This window comes from Mycteria americana, chromosome 5 (genome assembly GCF_035582795.1).
Source record: "Mycteria americana isolate JAX WOST 10 ecotype Jacksonville Zoo and Gardens chromosome 5, USCA_MyAme_1.0, whole genome shotgun sequence".
Taxonomy (NCBI): Eukaryota; Metazoa; Chordata; class Aves; order Ciconiiformes; family Ciconiidae; genus Mycteria; species Mycteria americana.
Window position 1 is genome coordinate 61222474 of NC_134369.1, and position 23541 is coordinate 61246014.

The 23541-nt window shown below is 38.4% G+C and overlaps 1 long non-coding RNA gene across 28 annotated transcripts in view; it reads right to left on the reverse strand.

The window, feature by feature from the left end:
* Window positions 1-23541, reverse strand: part of LOC142410663 (uncharacterized) — a 292399-nt gene that overhangs the window by 145300 nt on the left and 123558 nt on the right. For 24 of the 28 annotated variants that reach the window (XR_012775995.1, XR_012775989.1, XR_012775994.1 and 21 more), the window contains 4 exons: window positions 5249-5462; window positions 3650-3768; window positions 2174-2214; window positions 94-191 (listed from right to left, as the gene is read on the reverse strand). This is a non-coding gene — a long non-coding RNA (uncharacterized LOC142410663). The other 4 variants (XR_012775987.1, XR_012775985.1, XR_012775991.1 and 1 more) reach the window with 4 other exon arrangements.

Sequence of the window (23541 nt, forward strand, 5' to 3'; positions counted from 1 at the left end):
AACATGAAATTGCCTCCCACACTTGCACAAGAAAATGCACATTCCACATGCAGTTTGTAGGTCAAATAAAGTGCACACTCAAAACTTGCTCACCCATCATCAGAAGCCAGAGCTGATCACTTCTCTTCCATTTTCTTCACAAAGTGTTTTGCCAGCAAACCTTCTTGTTCTTCCACCATCAGTTCACTGTGCTGGAAGAAAAGGGATTTAAATTTGTGCTCGTGGCACTTCCTCTCCCACCACAGTTCACACTGGGTAAACCTATTTCAAACTGAGTATTCCCCGATGTCGAGGCTGGTTGGCGGCTGGTTCACCACAGCCCTGCCCCACCTGCCTTGCTGAATAGCAAGGTGGTCTGCTCCCTGGACTCCCCAGATATTTGTCCTAGCCATGCTGCCTGGGAGGTAAACCTGGCTTCTTCAGTGTTTCCAAATTCACTGTGACTCTCCCAGAACAGGTTTTGGGATTTTTAACTCATGTCTTGTTGAAAATATCACACACCTGTTTTCGTTTCTGATTTGGGATGCAAAATATAATTATTAGAAATTGCAAAATTGTCTATGAAAGAGGAAGTGCATTTCCCACACAAGTATTTCCCATTGACTGCAAGGGCAGTTTGTACAGCTTGGCTGGTAGGCTTGAGAATAACATTTTAGGAATATTTTTTCCACATTAAACTACAGCACCCTTGAAAAACTCTTTCTTAAAGTCAGTACAGGTTGGACTGTGCCCTCCTGTCAGGATGGAATAATGGTCATTTAATATGTGTATTCCCCAGCAGCAGAACAAGTCCTAAATGGGAAGTCCCAGAGTCAATCCAACCCCTTGGTCCACTGGGGAAATGACCTGCTCCAAAGCTTTTGCTGACACCAGTCATTTCCAGCTCTGTGCCAATGCTGATGCATGGGCCAGCATTTTGCAGCGATGGACAAAAAGTCTGCCAGGTCCTCAGCCCTGTTTGCAGTCTAACACTGCCTGCACATGAGGGAGCCAGCAGTTTGGCATCTCCTGTTCTTCCCCTCCACCTTTGACAACAGGCTTAGGCAGAAACCAAAAGGAGCCCCTTACAATCACTTGTTCCTTTGGGTGAGCTTGGACCTCAGTCTATAAATCATTTCTGTTGCTTTGGCACAGTGCTCCTGTCTCTGAGTAAGCCACCACTCTACCACCCTCTCTTCAGAACAAGCCATTTGTAAAGGGTACACAGCAGTACTGGCATGTGATTCCAACCACTGCAGCAAAATGAGCTCAGGCAGTAGAGGCAGACACCAGCCCAAATTCCCTTTCAGTTCCTAAACCAGAACTGATATTCCTTGGATCTTGGGTCTTCTGATGACATTCAGCACTCAGTGATACCAGTGGATGATAAAGGTGCAACACGCAGAGGCTATGTAACGTATACTATGAAAGAGATGGATTAGCCAGACAGTTTCATACAGCCAACTCTGTAAATCTAGTCATATCCAGCACAATCTATTTCTCTAAATTTCTATTAGCAATTCTTATAAGAAATAATGCATTTGCCCACATTTTGCTATGATGTCAAATACATTATTTGACAAATTCTTTTTTAATTTAATTTTAATTTTTTTCAGACTGTTCAGCTAGCTCTAATAATAAAACTGCGTTATTCTGTCTTCACTTCATTTAACTCACTTCCCATTTCAGGAAAAAAAAAATCAAGACTAAACATCTACCAAATGTTATTCCTCTTCAGCTGAATGTGACGGATGGTCTGAGGAGCACATAAAAATTAAACAAAAAGTGCATTGTTCCCTTCCAGATTTTTCAGCTGGTGTAAATCAGCATAGCTTCACTGACGCCAAGTTGCAGGGATGTACATCAATTGAGAATCTTGCCCTTCATCTTCAGAGAGAGAGATTTTCCCTACAGTTTAATTTCTCTGCCTTTTCAGGCTCATGAAAACTCCAGCCCACTGTCCTGCCATGCTCTGCATATCACCATAAATTATCTCTATTTTGGTTAAGTTCATTAGTGCTCCTAACCCGAGAAGAGGTCCTGTAGAGAGGGCACAGAACAGATGTGACTGGTCAGCCACTCTGTCCCAGACTCTGTCTGGCTGAGAGCCAGGCATTGTAATTACTCAGTGTTTCAGTTTCTGATTTGTGAAATACATCCTTAGCAAGGAGCAATATAGACAGGCTTTGCTCACCCCTGCTTGTCAGTTGATCAGGTCCCATGATGCTATAAAACCTATAAAAAAACCATAGTATCAAAATGAATTAATTTTAATTTAATTTAAAATGCAGTCTCGAAGGGACTACCATTTTCCATTCAATTTGATCCTTCTAGCCCCTTTATTTCCTCTCCCTGAAATCCAGAGGAGGCCACCTACAGCAGGGACCTGGTATCTTCTTCCTACCACCTGGGAAACTGCAAGCGTGAGAGGGAAGGAGCCTTTACAAGCTTAAATCCCAGGACTGTCAGGCTCCTAAAGCCTCTTGCTCAGGCTAGTCAGCCTCACTCACAGGCAGAAAGGTACCCGCAGCCCAGAGTCTCAAACACACGTCTGGATCACCAGTCCACTTCTTCACTTCTCCAAAGGGAGGGAGGGAGCCAGCTCTTAAACATTTATCTCTGAAATGCTGCCTTCAGAATCTTTGCCCTCACTTGCTGTAGCACCATTGGTTGTTTGACTTCCTTCAACCTTCCCTGCCTCCCTCCCCACGATCCTTTTCTGTCATTCCTCTCCCCTGTCTTCAACCACAGCCCCTCCCAAACCAGACTAATGAAAGCTTTGTTTTCATTATATAAGCCCAGTGTATAATCAAATACATTTAAAAAATAACAAAACTGTGCAACTGACAGGACATGTGTCTACCATCACCCCATATCCAAACACTGAGGTTTCAGCTTGGCTCAGGCACCTCTGAAAATGCCAAATGTGGATTTCCACAAACACAGAGAAATGGATCCATAGCTGCTGTAAACAGAATAAAGGTGCATTGTTTAAAGTTGCCTAGCAAATGCACACAGTAAATGGTAGATGCCTTGAGAAGAAAGTTGCAGACTTCAGCCTGACAAACACTTACACACATGTTTAACATTAAGTGAGAGTCCCACCTTCAAACATGACACTCACAAGCTTAAAGTAGCAGCCCGAGTACTTGAAGGACAGAAGTCTCAGTCTTGTAGGCTCTTTTTGTACTGAAAACTAATCTACATTTAGATCTTAGGTATCTCTGTAATAATTCAAATCATGGACTTCCAGACAGATTTCTTTTTTGTTTTAATTGTTTTTGAGGGTAACATTAAAAACACATTAAGCTCCCCTCTAATTGAATTCAACTGATTTGCTTAAGTTTACCAGCGCAAATGAAAACAGAACACAAGCTAAGGGATCATCCAGTCTAGGTTACAGGAAAAAAAATATGTAAAATTCAGGATTTCTCACAGACAGTTTCAAAATAGAGGGACAGCTTTATACAGCAAGCACTCAGCCCTGCTCTGCGGTGCCTGGCCACACACAAAACAAATGCAAAGTCACCTCCTGTCCTGAGGATCTGACAGAGTTGGACAACAAAACACACTGGCAGCCCCCTAGAAAGCCTTTCTCAGATGTCTTCACACCACAGTGATGTAGCACCCAGTTTAGGCATTAGCAGAAGCACAGAGGTTGCATTCCCACCTGCAGAGGTGTCCAGCATATACTGAGCTCTGGCTTGGTGCAGCTGCATTGGTCATAGCAAGTGAGCTGGCGAGTTTGAAGCTAGCCAGATCATGTCTTCATTGGAGCAGAAGACTGAACTGTAGACATGTCAGGATGAGAAAAGGCAATACAAAAGAAATGAATGGTGGTGATGGTGGTGGTGGGAAAATGAATAGAGAAATAAGGAAGCAAATGAATGGATAATAGGAGAAGTTTGAAACATCAGCTTTCTCAGATTTCTTAATTAGCACAATTCTCTTTGGGTTTGGGGTGTCACTGTTGGTTTTTTGTTTGGGTTTTTTTTTTTTTTTAATGTTGTTACATCTAATTTTGTTTCCAGAACAATATTCTATATGGTAATAAAACACTTCTGCATTGTTCGTTCCTGAAAATGCTAACTTGATTTTTACAGAAGGAAGGGGACAGTGAGAAACACAGCTCTTATTTCACAATAAGTAAAACTCTCCTGCTGGGTCTCTGTTAATGATAATATACTATGGGAAAAAAGAAGGACTACAAACATATTACTAGCAGTATAATAAATAGCATGTGCAAAATGTACAGTATAGTAAATACACTACAGGGACTACTTACAGAGTCTCTTCCACTCCATAACCATCATCAACCGTCTTCTGTGGTTTGGCACATCAAATATTTGCTATGTACTTTACCATTTTAAAAGCACTGCAAATCCTTGGCCGGACACCAAAGAAATGCTGTACATTATTTTGTCAATTGTTGCCTTGTATATTCAACGTCTGACCTTACCTCCCCCTACAGTTCAATGTGTAGAAACGCCAATAAAATACATGATGTTTATTTCCAGTGGCTTTTAGTATTAAACGGGTCTGTCACTCCGACAAACCAAAGGATTTCTCTTCAAGGGGAAGCCTCAGAGGAAATCTACACCACTAGGACACAAGGATTTTGGAATTATATTTAAGAATCACTTGTGTTAAAGAACTGTTTTGCAAGTTGTGTAAACACATACAGCTCCATTATCTGAAGAATAATATAGTACTTTCTGCACTGCTGTGGAAGGGCAGACATACAAGTGATCCTTATGCATTCCTTAAATACATCATTGAGGAAAACCACACTATATACTAATTAGTAAATGCGACACTAATACATATACATACTCCAGATAGAGCCATCTGCGCAGGTAAGGGGAGAAAGAGGAGAAATTGTAGGCAGGCAAGATGGGGACACTTATCTTTGCCAGAGGCTTGGGCTGGAGCAGAAGACCTCAGAAGCTGAATTCCAGAGCAGCTCCTCAGCTCCCAGTACTGAAGGTAGATCAGTCCATCTCCTAGCAGGCTGGAGAACCTGTAAGGGCTTTCTCACTCCTGCCTGCCTCAGACTCATCAAAGGAATCAGCACCATTAGAAATTACAGACTATATCTTATCCAAGAATGAGTAGAGGAATAACAAAACAAATTAAAGGAGTCCAGATGAATGGAAATACACAAGCAAAAGAATGAGATCCTACTTGTACAGGGACTTAGAAATTAGACTGCTAATTTGGTTGCAAGGTTGCAAAGTTGAAGAGTGATTGCCAGCTTTCTGAGTACAACCTGGACTTCAGGAGCAATCCATCACGAGTAGGAACCAGATACTGAGACAATGTCAAGTGGCCCTGGCTCTGATCAGTAACAGGTGATTAGAAAATGTACTGGAGGGTGATCATGGTTCCATCCACATGTCCAATTTCTTATCAGCACATCTGACATTTTCTTATGAGCTCTAAAAGACTTCCTGTGCTGGCCTGGCCTGGATTCAAGCTGGAATCTGCAACAATAAGACTCCTTGATGGTACAAGCAAATCCCAAACTTTTCAGTCCATACTTCATTTTAAGTAAATTTTCTGTAAATAATAAGAATGAATTCACAGAAACTTAAGGGAGTGGTACAAAGCATGTTTGAAATGAAAAAATACAGTCCAGGTTTTATTCTGAAAAACAGTATCAGGAAATCAAAACACACACAGCATACATAAGGAGGATACAGGAACTATTATTATTGCTATTATATGCCAGTCATAATGTCCCTAAAAAACCTTGTCAGTTCTCATGGATTTGAGTTCCTATGGAAACCGCTTTTATTAAGTACTGGTTTTAAAAAAATGTTGTTTAGCATATTCCAGTTCCTCCTAGGTAATTGGGTTTTTTTCTGAGATACATTAACATCTAGTAATAACAGCTCCCATAGTTCAATGCAAACATTTAGGATTTTGCACTCTCTCATGAAAGAGGGCACATCTAAGCATTACATTAGCAAAGCCTTTCCCTCACCATCCTGAAATGATATCAGTGAAGGTACATGCTCTACGACATCTAGTTGTCGCTATTTGTACTAAATTCCAATCTTTCATGAGAAAGTGCATCCATAGCTAGTGCATTTCTGGAGCAGTTAAATTATCCCTATCCTATGTGACATAAGCTCTTTCTTAAAGGTCAGTTGAAATGTAAATTCTCCCCTTCCTTTCCCCTCAGACTGTATTTAGACCTGCAGAGACAGCTGTATATTTGTTGAAATAACTCCTTGTAGAAATATGGCCAACTCTATTTACAAATTAATACATATGAACAAAAGACTGACCCCAAGTCTTGGTTTCAGTTATTTAACTCAAGAAGTAGGCACTCTATCACTCTTTTATTAGCAGATTGATTACAAATGGACTGTTGCCAATGCTAAACTGATCCAGTTTGAGGATGGGTGTCAAGTCCAGACATTTCTTTCAGGAGTCTGTTTTCTTCTGTGCCAGCAGCTTAGCTTTCATCTCAAAAAAATATGTGAATGTCCAGAGTTCAGTGTTGCAAGGATAAGTTATGAATTCAGAACCAAATATTACCTGACACTGCAATGCGTGACTGAAACTGCAAAAAAAAAAAAAAGCTCAAATTATAGCTTTTGAGAAGTAGAACTTGAAAGTCACCTCAAACCATGTTAGCACTGAACCCTAAGGATGGTCCATGTCTAATGAACATTGTCTGCTATTTCACCTACAATTAAATATGTCTTAAGCATGTTACAGTGACTTCCACTTTCTTTTGAGAATGACTTCTCGTTTCAGTGCCTCAATATGTCAATAACTATTCAGCATTACTGTCAGGAGGAAAGTAGCCCTCAATCACTTACTAGCTTCTCTACAGTCCTTCTGCAGGCAATTTTCCAGAAAGACTTTTGGCTCCCCAAAAGTCTACAGCCTTAGTTAAGAAGCAGCAAATATAACCAACAACATGAGACTGCAAAAAGGAAGACAAAGAAAACTTTGAAGACCACTAGATTTTGAGGTCCAAAATGACATCTGACTGTATAACACAGGCCACAGAGTTTCATCCAGGTACTTTTGCACTGAGCCATATCATTTCTGTTTGAATAAAATATATCTTCCATAAAGGCATTTAGTCTTATTTAGAAATGTCAAGAGAGAGAGAATTCACTTCTCTCCTGGGTAGTTTGTTCCAGTGGTTTACGCCAACAACATTTCCAGAGCCTACAGAATGAAGAGATGTTTTCTGCAGTTATATAATTCCAACCCTCATCTATGCAGACATAAATTCATTAAAGTCAACAGACCTCAGTCATTACTGATTTAAGCCAAAAACTTTAAGTTCCATTGACTGACTTTACTTTGAATATCACAGAACATATTTTTGAAGCCAAGAACCCCCAAGATGTTTACTCATTTGCCAGGGAAGAGGAAGATGTGTATCAATTTCTCACACTGCACTGACTCTATTAGATAAGGACAGAAGAGGTTTGGGTGAGCAGACAGCATGGTAAATGTGGATCTTCAAAAAATAACCCAAAAAGACGTGGCCATGCCTCACTAGCAAACAGACTCATGATGGGTCGGGTACAGCTTGGAAAGAAAGTCAAACATTTGTTAAAGAACTGAATGATCTAGATGTGGAGGTTAGTATGGAACAGAGCAGATTGTTATTCTCAGTGCAAGATCATCCCTTTCCTCTGCTTTGAAAATCTCTTCCCATCAACCCACTTATCTAGGTGAACTGATTTTGCATTGTCTTTCTTCAACATTTTCTTACTACCACTGTCTTCATTGATTACATTTGTAAATATGGATGTCAGATGTTTGCAATAAAGCTGTTGCAGTAAATGGATGTATGGGGTGGGGTCATCATAATCAGAGTCAGCAGTAAGCATTAGGCAACAACCCAGAGCTTACTGCAAGCACCTCCTGCCACAAAAACTGCTACAGTGGCAGTCGACTTCTGCTTGTCTTTCACAGCTGGCCTTCTGAAAACAAAGGGAAATGGCATTGCTTCCCCATAGAGAAGCCCAGAGCAACAGCCCTTCCCATCAGCCAAAAGCTTCAGTTCAGCTGAGAAGGGGAAGAGTTAAAGATTGGATGGTACTTGCAGGATATAAGAATGGGAGCACAGGAAAGCAAAGGCTCACGAGCCAGAACAGGTGGAATGAGGAAAAGGACTGTGAGGGAAATTAATCTAAAAACTTATATAACAGGTAATGTCATCTTCATCTAAGTTAGTCAGGTCACCCTGTAAAGTACCCTATTGCAGGCTACAATGTTTTTCCTATTAAATTATATACAACAGGGCAACAGCTCTTTGGGGTCTTTCTGGAGCATGGTACTACACTGCTAGAAGGTGTACGATGTCTGGGTTCATGGAGAAAATTAATAGGGAGACCAATATTGCAAACACGGGCTCCACCCTGTCTACCATGGAAGTAGTATTATTAAGCATTTCTTCTGGCACCTCATAAAACTCTTCTGCTGGGAATAGGCTTGGGGAGAGCAACTTTTAACACCTTAGCTGCCACTCTACTGAGTACTTCTCACTGAAAACTCACAGAATCTCTGGCACAAGCTAAGTTACACTTTCCCATTCTTCTCAAGGGCAAACCTTAAAAACTTTCATCTTAGGACTGGCTTTTGTCTACACTTTGGCATTAAGAGGAATAAGAGGAATATCCTGATGTTGAATGTAAAATCAGTACTTGGAACTCTAGAAATTTCCTTGCCATTTTGCCTTTAGACACAAGATGGCAGCAAGAAATTCATTTCAAGCATTTGCTCCCATTAACTCAGCGTTACCTGGCAGTAAATGTTAAGTATGTGGGCTTGGTGACTGTGACTATTTGATGGTAGTGTCCACAAACACTCCTACCCTCACACTGTTCTCCTGTCACCCATGACCCTGAACTCTGCTGTTAGCTCTAGTCATAACGATCAAGTACCTATTGCATTGGGTACACAGCCACGCAAAAAATACTTCTATGGCAAATGCAGAGGTCTAAGGTGTGCTAAGCACAGCCCTTCTAGTGGCCATAAGTCAGTAGAAAACTCATTCATTAAGTCTTACTTTATTATGTAGCCTTTTCTTCCTATTTGTTTTGGTTTTTTCTAGCACCTTTATTCTTCCCTAATGTGATATTTTTCCTTTCTTATAGTTTTAGCCTTTATGATCTGCAGTTTTTAGTAGCTCCAAAAATTTCTTTCGTTTTTCATTTCCCCTCCCTATGATGTTCTAGTATTCATCTGGTCCAAAGTACCAACTTTAGAGCTCTTCAAGGGAGACCTTGCAAGTTCCTAAATGTTCTTTGTCAGAAGGACTTTCTGCCCTTTAAATTCAAGTGAAAAGTGGTTTTTGTCATTACAGAGAAACTTTATCTAATTTTACCCTATTGTTAAGTGAACAGTTGAAAAATTCAGACCTTTAGTCTATATCTCCAAAGTTCATTAGTATTTGTGGAACATTCACAATTTCTGCTGATGTGAGAAACTGCTCCAAGGATTCCTAAGATCAAAGCAGTACTCTAAAATTAAAGGGTATGAACCAAGCCTGCCACCTACAACAGATTCAGATATTCTATGGATCAAAGGAGAACACATATAATACACACAGACCATAGTGCCTTATATGAATTTGCAGGATAAGGCAAGCTAAAGAGGACCCAGAGCATACCCTCAGAGCTGGTATGCTTCTGGAGCAACACTCCTCATGTTGTAAGTAAGCCCGAGCTGCAATGACATCATAGAATCATAGAAAGGTTTGGGTTGGAAGGGACCTTAAAGATCATCTAGTTCCAACCCCCCTGCCATGGGCAGGGACACCTTCCACTAGACCAGGCTGCTCAGAGTCCCATCCAACCTGGCCTTGAACACTTCCAGGAATGGGGCATCCACAGCTTCTCTGGGCAACCTGTTCCAGTGCCTCACCATCTTCATTGCTCCACCTAATGTTGAAGTAACATAATTAAAGCGCACTGAGTAAAAAAATCTAAGAAACTGTAATAAAAGTACCCATATATACATCTATTTTTATCCATCCACCTCCTATATGGATTAAACTTCCTGATAGAGAACACATAGATTTTAATTATACAGCCCTTAAAGTGATGTATGTCTGTCCACTTTACTGCATATTTCCATTGTCTTTTTTTAAAGAATTTTTGCAGACTGTTAGCAATTGATTTTTTTAAGTGTCTTGTTAAAACAAAACTGTTCAGGTTGGTCCAAAAATGCACATTGAATGCTTTAACATCTCAGAACAAATATATTCTGCTTCATAGTAGCCAGACATTGCACTTGACATTACAAGGACACACAGCTATTATAACATCTTGTTTGGGACACATGCGATACACAAGTATATAGAAAATTTGGCCCTCTATCTAAAGCTTGTTACTGTTTTTCCCCTCAGAAATATATCCGTCTTCCAAAAAAAACATCTCACAAGATTAATGAATATTCTCTTTGTTAGAAACTTTCATATTCTCTGTTCAAGAGGAACAATTTCCAGCTAGTAATTAATCTGCACTATGGTTCAAGGGCAGAATTATTTACTTACAATCTTGGAATGCCGGAGATTGAAAACACATTTTCATCCGGATACTAACAATAATAAGAGGGGTGCTGAGGTCTGAAAAACTCAGGTGAAATTCTTAAAATAGCCACCAAAAAAATGTATTTGACTATTTTCCCTTATTAACATTGAAGTTTTCACTGGGCTTTAGTACATCTGTCTCACCCTAAATAAACCTGCAATGACCCCAAAGATTACCTCTTTTTTTCATTGGAAGCAGTCCCAATGTTCCCATTAATACTAAGAAAAGGTGCAGCATCACATTATGTGTTTAGATGGAAATCTATTCTTCTTTTCCTAAGGAATATTATTTCTAGCATAACGTTTTAGAGATCCTGCACTTATTCTTCTCTTTTCACTAAGCTCTGAAGAGCTTCTCATTTGGCCTGAGTCTGAATAGCTGAAGACTGAGTTGCACTTTTAACTTTTCCAGATAGCAATTCCTGTTTTAAGAACATTTGGTTTTATCTGCTATATACAGCGTTCACTTCAGAAAGCAAACACTGCAGGAGCAAAAATCCCTCTCAGCAATCTAAATACAGCAAATTCCCGGAGCCAAGAATTCACGCCCCTATTGTCTTCCTGGCAGGACAGGCAGATGTCATGACCTTAAAGCTTCACACCTTCTTCTGGTAAACTACAGGCAAAAGATGGAAGCACAGATGTCATTTTATTTGTCATCATGGGAGACAAATCCTAACAGTTCCAGTAAATTGCTGCCCAGTTCTGGGGACACCAAGATTTTTCATTAACCTCCTTAAGCTGCAGACCACGCAAGGAGAAGCACAGACCTGCTACAGGGATGCCTCACCCGGGATAACTCTCAGACAGTCAGTTTTCCACTGATGCAGCACAAAGCAGTGGGACTGAGGGGAAGAACCAGGGCCAGGAGGTTCAGCCAGTATTGCATCTGCTTGGAGAGCAGAAAGCTGTGTCAGACCTTTCCACATTCCCAACCAGTTCTGCATTTGGTACAAAGCCTTCCTCCACTGAAGTGAGTAGATTTAAATTGGAAAAGGATGAAGCTACAAATTACATAATTTATAAGCTCAGCCAAATAATGTAAACTTGATAGTCTCTTTCTCTTCACACATATTTTTAAACAAATTCACCTTGAATATGCTCAAATATTGTTTATATGTGCTTTCCATGAACACTCAAGCAATCATATGGTACAAAAACTATATATAAGTGAGCTTCTGAACTGATGCACAAGTATTCATAGGAACCATATTTTAAAACTACGTGATGAAAAACAGTGCCAGGCACTCAAAAGTTTATCCAATTTGGTAGCAGAAACTGTGATTACTGTGTACCAGAAATTAACCAATTAGAGTTAAACTCCAATTTCAAATTTATCTGAGTCAATATTCCCAGGGAAATTATCAATATCAATCAATTTTAGAGTAATTTTCTGATTATAAAAATTTGTTAAATCTGAGTAATGAATAATTCAAAGTAACTGCTTTGTTCTTATACTGAAGTGAGAATCTACATTTATCAAATAAATTATTCATTGCAAAATTACTCATTCTGTTCTGCCAATACATATCACACAGACTCAATTACTAGAATTATGGCTTGAGAAGAAACCTTGTCTGATCTTAGCTTCCAGTTTCAGCAAAATCACTTAGTCAAATATAGGACCTCAACATAGAGGCTATCATTAGGATAATGTCACATATCAAAGAAAATAAATGTAGTCTGAAGAAACCACTTAACCTAACAATAAATCTTAAAATAAAAACAATTAAGGCAGCTTAAAAAAACAAGTGATATGACACCATCGAAATAATAGGCTGTTCTGGACAAAAAAGGGTATTATAAATTTTTGAAGAAGGAAATCTTTATTACAGAGTACAAATATTGTAGGCACAACATTTTTTAAAACTGATATGAAATGCTGCAAGAAAGCTGGAGTCTCTCATTTAGATTGCAGTCTGAGACTGAGTTACTTTAAAAACTATGACACAAAGAATCTTGTAATATTAACTTTTTTAATTCCTGTGTCCTATTGAAGTACATCTAGTGAATCAGATTCATCAGTACAGATGACCTGCAACAGAGCTGATATAACACTATTTTGCTGGAAAACAGCAATTTCAACTAACTCAATAAATAGTGAATATGGAAACAAGCATTATTTTTCAAACCATAAGACATCATTAAAGATTTATGGTATTTTAAACAGGAATGAGCCCTTACTTATTTGGTGCCTGATATAACTCACAAATGTGGTTCATTTAATTTTGCCTAGACTTTATTATATTCAAGGGATGTAAAGACTGTTCAAAATCAAATAAAGACTGAGTTGCAGGCACAAAAGTAAAACACAAAGACCAAACAGGTATTAGTTTCAGAAAATGCAAGTACTTCCTACCAGGAGACTTAACACTGAGATAATGATGGAAGAAACTATTATGGCCATGGAATGATTCACAAACATTTCATGTTTTCCTTCAATCTTCAGCTCTTAAGAGTCCTGTGGCTACTAAAGAATAGGAAATTTCATTTAAAATAAAATAATTAAATCTCTAGCTTTCACAACTGTGAAACAAGCTTCACAACATGAAGAGAATGTGTTTTAAAGAATTAGAAAACAGAATGCAAGTAAAATTAAATAATACTATATTGTTAGGAGAAACACCTTCATATTTATATTGAGACTAAATTGATTCATGATTTTTAATGTCTGCTACACAGGTTGCTTTCAACTGACTGAGCAACTTTCATTTCATATAATATCATATCATTAATATAATGTAATATTTCTTGAAAGCCAGTGTTTAACAAGAAGTAGAACACATACTAGACAGTGGCTTTATTTTCACTATAGTATGAAGGTTCTTCTCATTAAATCTTATTTGAGGAAGACATGATATAGAACAAAATTACTCAACAGAGAGCACTGTCTAATGTCCAAGTGCATTTGCGCTGAGTTATTAATGCAACCACTTGGAAGTATTTTTCAACGCATCAGAAAAGCTTCATTAAAATTAGGAGCTGAAAAAAATACTATGTATTACAGCATCTGTGCATGATTGTATTTATATTAACAGCCTTATCCTGTTATTCAAACCCTTAACTGTAATGCCTTACTCTACAAAAGTACCGCAAAAATTACCAGATGTATCTACAAAACTGGAAAATACTCTAGCACCATTGAAGTCAACGGCTGTTTATCCAGAAGCTTAAATGGAACCAGGGAAAGTAAGATTTACAAAAATTAGCAATAGATAGATCCCTCTATATTAAACATATTTTAATATCACACTTTTCCTGTAGAACTTTACTAAAATCTGAAACTTTGCTGTTGCTAGGGTAGAAATACAGTATCAGCTCCATCTTATCTAAGGTGACTAAATAAAATAAATAGATAGGCAAATAAATACATTAATAAATGAATGCTGAAATATTCTTTTCCTTAATTAATATCAAGGAAAATCCAGAGGCTATTCTGATAAATAAGCAAGTCTAATCATTTCAATCTGCAGTGCCATTTTAAAAATAAGTAGTTCAAGTGCTAGGCTTAAAGGAACAGAAAGTAAGCAATGAAAAACATCAGATGAAGGAATTGCAATTAAAAAAAATATTGTACACCAGCCAAAATTATATAGTCCTAATTGAATAAGCACAGGAAAGATATTGTGACAGACAGGCATGTACTATTAGAAGCAACACACTTCATTTTGTACAAAGTGTTCCCTTGGCTTGTCAGTGTGTAAAGAACAAAAACTAACCAGGAGTCTTATTCACCAGATAAAGAATTGTCTTACAGTTGAACTGGATTAACCACCAACTGAAGAATTTGATCCAGGAAGCTGAAGATGCTTGGAAACCGGATCAGTAAAATGAGAAGAACAATTTTTAAATATTTTGGAGTAATTATACTCAAGGAAAAAAAATAAGGTCTTGAGAAGGTGTGCTTGAGAAACTGTGCTTGAGAAGGTCTCAGCACAGTTTAAATCATTAATAACTCGGCAGAACAGGAAATAGTCCTAAAATCTGGGCAAAGCACAGAAGTAGAAGAGACTGCAAGCAATTTGAAAGAGAAGATTCAAAGTAAGTGTGATAAATTAGCGCAGGGAGGGGGGAAGGAATGAAATAATTTAGATAAAATTTTATAAAGTGCAAAGTTCTGCATTAGAAGAGAAACTCAAATATACAGTATCAAAAAGGAAAGGGTGGAAAAGAAAGGACTGGGTAAGTTGGATCACAGACTGAATATGAGTCAACTGCAGACGAAGGTTTCAAAACAGAATAATATAATTCTGTGTTTATTAAAAAGAAAGCTCTACATAAAACATGGAAGGAAATTATCCCACTCTACTAATGACTGGTAAAGCCTCTGCTACATCTATTTTTGTCTCTCAATTTTAAGAAAGATGTGGTAAACTGGAAAGAGTCCTGAGGAGAACAAAGAACAAGAGGAAATTTGTAAAATGTGACCTATCAGGAAAAAACAGAAGACTGAAGACAGAACGATAAACATCAGCCAATGTTGACTTTAAAAATTTTAAAGTCATTACTTATCCTGTTTTCATCAAAGGATGGCAAGAAGTAATCAGCTTCATGTGTGACAGAAGACTTAGATTAGATGTTAGGAAACGCCTTTCTAGCTGTTAGAATAAAGCTTACAGAGGGAGACAGGCCCCTTTAAGGTGAGTGCAAGAAGGCTGGTAGGGGAAGTAACCACAGCATTACTGTGTTACGAAGCAAAAATTTTCAGCTGAAAATGAAATAAGTAAAATGAATGCAGTGGGAATAGGAGGAGGGAGATGCTGGCTCTCCAGCGAATAGCCTCGTTCACTCACAGTCTTAGTCTGTCACGTCAAATACTCATAGCCAACTCCTTTGCTGGTTAAAATCGGTACAGCTGCAATGGCTTAAAGTTTTTGTTGGTCTGTTATCATCAGGTGGCATCAGGCCTTGTCCTTTATCTATGAAATGAAAGGTGGGAAATGCTTTTAACAAGAGACAGCTGTGGACAACTTTGGATGATAGTCTGGCACCAGTGGCTGGTTCCCTTCCATCTTAACAGAGTAAGTTTCATGAGAGGCTGTGCTCCTACATCAGGGAGGTACCCTACTAGGTTTGTAACTATCTTTTACCCTCTGCTACAACTATGGTTACATTTAGCAATCTTCCTCCCGTCCTTCCATTACACAGACCATCCAGGTTTGTGGTCAGTCCATAGCAATCAAATGCATTGGACAGGAAGGTAACAGTAGCAGCAAAAGACATGCCAAAACTCACCAAATGAGGCATAAGGATATTAAATCTGTAACCCTGCAGCTGCATGAGAAATATTTTTTTGCCCCCATCTTGGCATTCTGGCCAAGCAGATCTGTTTAGATTTGTAAATAGTCTGGTTAAAATTAGCTGGTTTTCTTAGTAGCTGATTTCAAAGTTTCCTCTTGTAAGGAAATTTTCTCATTGTTTTGCAGATAAAAATTAAATATATTTTGAAAAGACCGCCTACATCCATGGGGGCAGAATAATATTTTGACAGAGGAAGTGCCAATGTTTCTCTGCTTCATTCTCAGCCAAAGTCACTCACCAAGGTATGGGAGGTGGTGGGGAAGGTCAGGCCTTTGGATTTACGTGCATTTTAGCTAAGTTTCTTCCTGGCTTGAGAAGGTTATTTGGGAACTGTTGGCTTCAATAAACACAGATATTATCTATGATTCCCTTTGGGTAATCAGTTTGCTTAGTGCTCTTACAAATGTGGAAAACCTTTTTTTTTAAAGAGATAATGGTTGACAATCTGACCAGTACTCATCTCCTTTTAATCTCCTGCTCTGGGCTATAGTCACTGCTGATGTGTGTTATATATAACGAGCACACTGCAGTGCAGGATGGTCTTTGGGTGACAGCAGCTGACTGCTCCAGTTCAGGGTCTCCTCGGATGTAAAGGCATTATCCAGTCTATGCACAGCAAGTGGAATCATCATGAGGTGACTCACCTTCTACACAAGAGCTATTGATAAGATTTGATCTGGTATTTGATATTTGATAAGGTTTTCATGTTGCTGCTCCACTCTTAGACTGCAGAGTATGGTATTGGTCAGCTGCTCCCCAGCCCCAAACCTGAGGTGCCCCAGGGTGGCACCTGGCTAGTTCTCCTTCTGACACATAGCAGGATCTGAGTGCCCAGACTGCTGGACTATAAAAGCCTTACTCAAAAACTCAGCTGCTGGCATGCAGTCCTACCCTGCCCCAACACAAAACTTCTGTCTGTCCCCATTTGACCTAGTACATTAGAGAGGATGAGAGGGTTTTTGTCAGATGCCTCACCAGATGCTGCCAGGTGTTGTCGGATACCTTGCCACAGTTTAGCCTGCAGCTGTTGGGCTGTCACAGCTCTTTCTCTAACCTGTTCTTGACGTGGTGCAGTTACATCCCACCCCTCTCTTGGAGCAGCTTCTCCAGTTCCAGCCAAAGCAGAAGCTTTGAGTAACAGACAGTAAAACTTTGGGCATCAAAGCACAACACAGGCACAACAGCAACAGGCAAAACAGACTGACAATTTCTTAAAGCATTCCACCTAAGAGCAGGAAATTACTATAAAAAAGCAGTGAAGCACTGCATCAGCAAAAGGTTCAGAGATAAAATAAACACTGTAAACATAATACAGCCTTTCATAGTAGGAGAAAGACTGAGGGAGGAGGAACAGTACAGCCTTTGCTGTTTTGACTGGCATCACTGCTTGTCTCGCTCTGACAGGTTGCCAGGTTAAGGTTTTGTTTTGAATCAGTCATTTCCCTTTGAACAGTGGCAACTGTTACCATTGTTACCCTGTTACACTGAATATAAAACAAAATTTCCACCAGCAGCTTTCCTACCATATGTTTATTCTAGGAGGCAGCAGGCATTTAGGATTTGGTAGCAATCACAGCGAGGAAACATTTGCAGGACCTGTCTCAACAAAATAATTACCTCGATCACAGTAATATCATACAGAAGAAGACACTGAATTCACAACTGTTGTCCACGAGATCTAACCTAAGAAATCTAATAATGTCAGGATTTTTTTTCTCTTTAATTGTAAAGTTATTATTTCAAGAATCACTCTTCTAAAGCGTAAAACATACACTTGAAGTATTAGTCCTGAAACACTGTTGAGCATCTTTTAACTGCAAAATTATTTAACAGATTTTCTGGAAACACTTTCTTCTTTGTCTCCATGATAAATCTAGCCACATCCTGCTGAAATCAGTTTCACATAGAAAAGTGATATGAGGGGCTTAAAACAAGGTTTCATACGGGTTTCATATTAGCACAGCTTTAATTATGAAGACATTTTTTAATATCTCCAAAACTATCATGATTTCCTAATTACTTACGGAAAACATTTTCTAGTGAGGTGATATGACTCCTATTTACTTACAATGTAGTTTTTTCTTCCTAACCCTCTAGATATGAAGAACTAGATATACTGAAATCAATTAAATCTCTCTTTATAAGAATATCTTTACAGTTAAATCAGATTATTACTACAGTGCTTAGTAGTTCAATTAAGTAGTTCAATAAATAATGAGTGCTCCCTCTTTGCCTAAATTCCTAGAATGAACGGCAAAGTACCAGTGAGCACTCACTCCTAAACAAATTTACTTAAATATTTGGTGAGATAGCTAGAAGTTACTAGAAGTGGTTGAGAATACACTACCCATATGGTCTCCTGGACTTAAAAAAGCTGAAGTCTGATGTAATGTTACAGGCATCGGATGATAGTTTATTAATAACAGCTTGTATTTTTGAAAGAACCTAGAAGAATTAGACTTCCAAATCCAACTTCCCTTTAAAGGGAAATTCTTGCTAAATCCCATAGGTTCTTTTGAAATCCCAGACATCGTTAAAAAGTAGGAGAGCAGAAAGATACATCATTTTGACCTTAAAAGGAATCTACTGTCAATAATGCCAGCTGCTTGATATTGAATGAATGAGGTATGGTTTTTTTATGAATGAGAATGCGTGGTCTTCTCCAATCCTAGAATTTAGCTAACATTCACATTCACCTTCTTGTAGGTAAAATAAACTTCTTATACCAAAGTACTGTAGTTTGTTTATTTATTATTCTGCAGGTAGTTAGATAATCACCTTTGACTTGTTTAGCTGCATTTCACTTTTTGAACATTAACAGGAACAGTTTATATGTGTGAGATTTATGTCATGCTGAGACAATTTTTACAAGATTAAGAGACCAGAATGTGAAGAAAGCAGAGCTTTTAGAAGGTAAGACAAACAAGGCAAGGATGGGGGTTGGAGCCTTTCATGAAATATAGATGTAGGGTATCATTACAAAGATAAATATACAAGGAAAAAACCAAAAGTATAATCAGCCAAAATTAATTGTTACAGCAATGCATCTGCCCCAGTAGGGTTTACCTGTCCTTGTTTTAACATGCAATTGGTCATTTCTCAGTGCCAAGTGATTTCTCTGGGCAGGGAAGTTGTTGCCTTCAGCGTTTCAGCTGGAGGGAACCAGCTATTAAGAAAAATTACTAGGAAAACAGATTAAAAAATAAATGAAAATATTGTATCAGAAAGGGGCCAGCCTCCACTTTTCGTGGAAAACAATACAAGACAGGAACTCTTTTTTCCCTCTTTACCTCCCCTCCCTTCTTCCTATTTGTTTTCAAGCTCCCAGAGTACATCAGGAAAAGCACCACAGAAAAAAATAAGGGGAGGTAAGAGAGGAAGAACACGTAACAGATGTTAAGATAGGCACAGAAAAACACACAAGTGAAAAACACACAAATTATATTCCAGGTTTTTGAGTTGTTTTCTTTTATTGACTTGTGCTGAAGACTAACAAGTTTTCTTTACATCACATTGTGTCTAAGTAAAGTGTGTTGCATTTGCAGATTCTGAACAACTGATGTGGTGAAGCAAGTTGTTGGAAAATATGTATAAAGACGTTTGGACTGAAGTATTTGTATCTTTTCACTTAATAATGTTCAGTTAAATAAAATCTGACAGCTTCCTTATTAAAACTATGAAGTGATATAGGACATCCTGCCTCGAGAACTCCTGAAATGTATAATAAACAGTACATAAAGAGGACACACTTCACTCTCTCAAAAAATATTCCCATCTTTTGGCTGAAACAAGGAAGCTGTATAAAGTTAGCTACATGTCCCAATAATCAAGGGAAGGAATTGGAAAATAACCCTGCCAATTGAAACTGCAGGAGTTCTTTTGGCCAATGTAGTGTCAACACAGTGTCACTTTGGCCAACCAAGTGGGCTACTGGAACAACAACAAAAAATATTCAGAGTTGTCGACAGTACCCATTAATAGATAGGGACAAATTTTCTGAAGGCAGAAACCCTTTTCAAGCAGACAAAAGAATCAGCATAAATTATACACCTGTATTTGCCAAAATGCCACATGCAAATGTCTCAGGGCAAGTGGATGGGAAGAAAAACAAAAAACAAACCAGTGGAAAATGTCCTGTCCCCACTTTTTTCACAGAAAGAAGTACAAGAGGAATTTTATGTTCTCCAGCATTCTGGAGTTCAAAACTTCCAAATACACAAGAAGTGAAAATCTGTACAAATGTCATCCATGATATGAACTCTCAGCTTGGATCTGCACTGACAATTTGCACACAAGGAAATCGAATCTCTGTGTTCAGTGGTAATAGTTGCACTTGCAAATGTGAGCACCAGGTTTTGTATGAACAAACCAATCATTAAAGACAGACTGTCAAAAGTGATCATAAAGTGCCAGAATCTTCTACTGCAGAGTTATTCTAAAAGTTGATGACCCACTGTTAACAGTGGGAGAGAAGTAACATCTATTGAAGCCAGTAACCCTTCTTGCAGCTACTTAACTGGAGGGCTGCCATCCAACTATTCTAGATAGTTGGGATGGTAGAAGTCTCTGGAGACTTGCCTGGATTTAGGGGGTGAAACTAAACATGACTTTAATCTTTTATTTCAAGTTTATTCCTACTTTGGTGGATCCTCTATACCTTCCCCAGCCCCTTAATTGAAATCGAAAATTGTTGACTAAGTCAGAAGACATCTGGCAGACTTAACAGAATGCACTGATGCTGTTCAATGATACCTGCTCCACAGAGAAGCATTACCTAGCTCTGTTCAGAATAAGCCAGCTGTTCAGTCAGCTGGAATGAGCAGTCAGAGGTGTCTGAAGAAATCAGAAATACAACAAATACATATTGCCCTCAGATTAATCAAAAATGGCCTTTCCTGGCAAAAAGCCAGGCATCCAAAGAAAAAGGATTGCCAGCTGAAGATTGTATGTCTCTCTACAAGTATTTCCACAGGGACATTTCTTTGGATCAGGATGATGGGAAGGAGAAGATTTATCAGCATATACTCTACATCCGCAAGCAGCTTTCTGAGAAGTGGCAGCCAAAATGGCTTTGTGGCTTGCATGAGATTTACATTGAATAACTCTGCTGCCAAATCAAGACTTTTGACTTTGGACACTTTCTACAGGGGCTGTTTCTTGAACTGGAGGGAATCAGTTGTTTACATCCTTTTATGGTAAATGATGGTATTTCTACAAATAATTTAACCTCTTGCCACATTGTTATGATTCAGGCCTGACAAATACTCTAAATAAAATAATACAATAAAATAAATATACAAGGAAGCATTGGGAGAAAATAGCCACTTAAAATGGCCTCTACCTGAGTACCTTAGAGGGACTGATTTTACAAGAGTCAAACTGGCATAACCATTCAGAAGAGCTTTAAACTAAGCGGCCTAAGGAAGAAGACTGGAAAACAGTCATGTTCAACTCTCCAAACCTGATTTTATTAAACAAGCAAAAGAAAAGCAGTTTAAATGGTTCAGTAAAAAGAAAAAAAAATCAGCAGAAGCAGCAAAGAGAAAAGTATAAGCAGAGAATATAGGAGTAGTCATGGAGACAGTTCAGTTAGTGAAAGGATTATACACGATTGAGTTGAAGTGTGTGAGGTAAGAAAGGCAACTTAGCTGTTTGGAAACCAATGAAAGGTGGCAAGGTTACAAACCAGAGGAAGTGGAACCAATAAAGCAGGACATGAAATCAGATCGTAGAGCCATAACAAGACACGGTGGAGTATCAGTAATGATTGGAACGTGGATATTGAAATACATTATACTCTTCTAAAAGCTAGAAATAAAATCAGGAGTAGAATACTGCCGTAGTTTAATAAAGACCACTTCTGCAAGTAAAAATTTGCAATAACATGGATAAAACTGAAGCTTTTTGAATCAGTTTGAATGAAGGGCTGTAAAATGAACTAAGGTCAGAAGTTTGCCATTGCCTCACATGGGTCAAATCTGAACCTGGATGAGGACCTCATTAATATTTTGTTGGAGAGAAAATGGCTATCAGAAATTGTAACATTGTGTGGACACATAAATTTCCCAGACATGGACTGGAAAAAATATGCTACCAAATACGGTAGGTCCCATTTATTCCTGAATGTGATAGCCAACATATTTCTTTACCAAGTGTACTGTGACTAATAAGTACCATTATAAAAAAGGTTCTGGTCAGCTGGAAATGACAGATCAAGCAAAAGACCTAGGCATAGAACTTAATCACAAGATTACTATGAGTCACCAGTACAATGATAAAGAGCAATGTGATACTAGCCCGCAGCAAAAGCAAAATATTTCCAATAGAAATAGGGACGTATTAATATCATTATACAAGGTAACAATAAAGTGCAGACAGTGCTCTGTGTTATGTCGTCTGCAAGGTGCAAAGATGAACTCAGACCAGAACAGGTAGAAAGAAGGACTAGTCATCCTGGTAGGGAACTGAGGGTTCTACTCTGGGAGGAGAGACAAAAATGGGAGCACAGACAAAATGTGGTTGCTCACTATGAATTGTGCTAGCATGAGGTCAGAACTGGAGGACTAAATAGAGGATCATGTTGGGAGGGGAATAAAGTGACCTGAATTAATTTAGGAAAGCAAAAAGAACAAGTTTCCTTACAATCGGCTGTGTAAAGTCTTGAAACAGCTTCCTGAAGGAAGTGCAGGAGCAAAAGTTAATTCATTGGCTAATAATAAAGGATAATGAGGTTAGGAATGGGATTATATGATGCAGTTCATCCTCAGTGCAGAAGACTGAAGATAATGATCCAGTAAAACCCTTCCCTTCTTCAGTGTCCACATATAATTATTAAACAAATCTGAGATGTAGCTTTTCATCAACAGATACCAAACAACTCACACAGGACAATTAATATAATTGAAATTTAGCATATAATTAATGCTTAGTTCTCTACACACTGTACAAAGCTGTACTGATTTATATCAGTGTAAGACATATGTTTAATATGTTGGGGTTTTTTATTTTTTGCACTGTATTTAAGAAGATTCACAAGACCTGCACTACATAAAATGTGGGAATATGAACCAAATCTATGTAGCACCAAATAGTATCGATTAGCACAGGCTTTTCATGATGCAAATTACATTTTTTCAGTCCTTTCTTTCTTCCTCCCATCCTCTGCTTAAAACATGAACATTAAATAAAACAAAAGGGTCACATTTAGAAAGCAGAGATGAAAATAGCTGTTTGCTTTAACTTACATAGTTTAGGCTATGTTTAAAAGGTAATAGAAAACTACATAATATGTGTTTCTTTCTCCTCTGTCTCAAAGCCAAGTCAAATATTGTATGTAACTCTGTGTGGGGGTAAAGTTTTCTTTTAGATCTTATTGTCACAAAATGTTACAAAGTTTAAAAACACTAAAGACTTCTTTGTGTTATCTATGGTGGACCTGTGGAATGTACTGCTGCTAGTTGTCACTGAGTCAGTGGACTTTTAAATTGAATGAATCATTTTATGACCACTAATAATTTCTGTAGCTATGCAAGATAGAACAATGAACTCAGCATCAAAATCACATTTTTCAAGAAATAAGTTAACTGTTTGTGAGTATGGGGTCAGAAAGGAAATTCTTCTCAATTTCAGCTATTCATTTTGGCAGATGGGCTTGGGGATATTTCAGCTTTCCCTGACTGTAGGGATAGTAG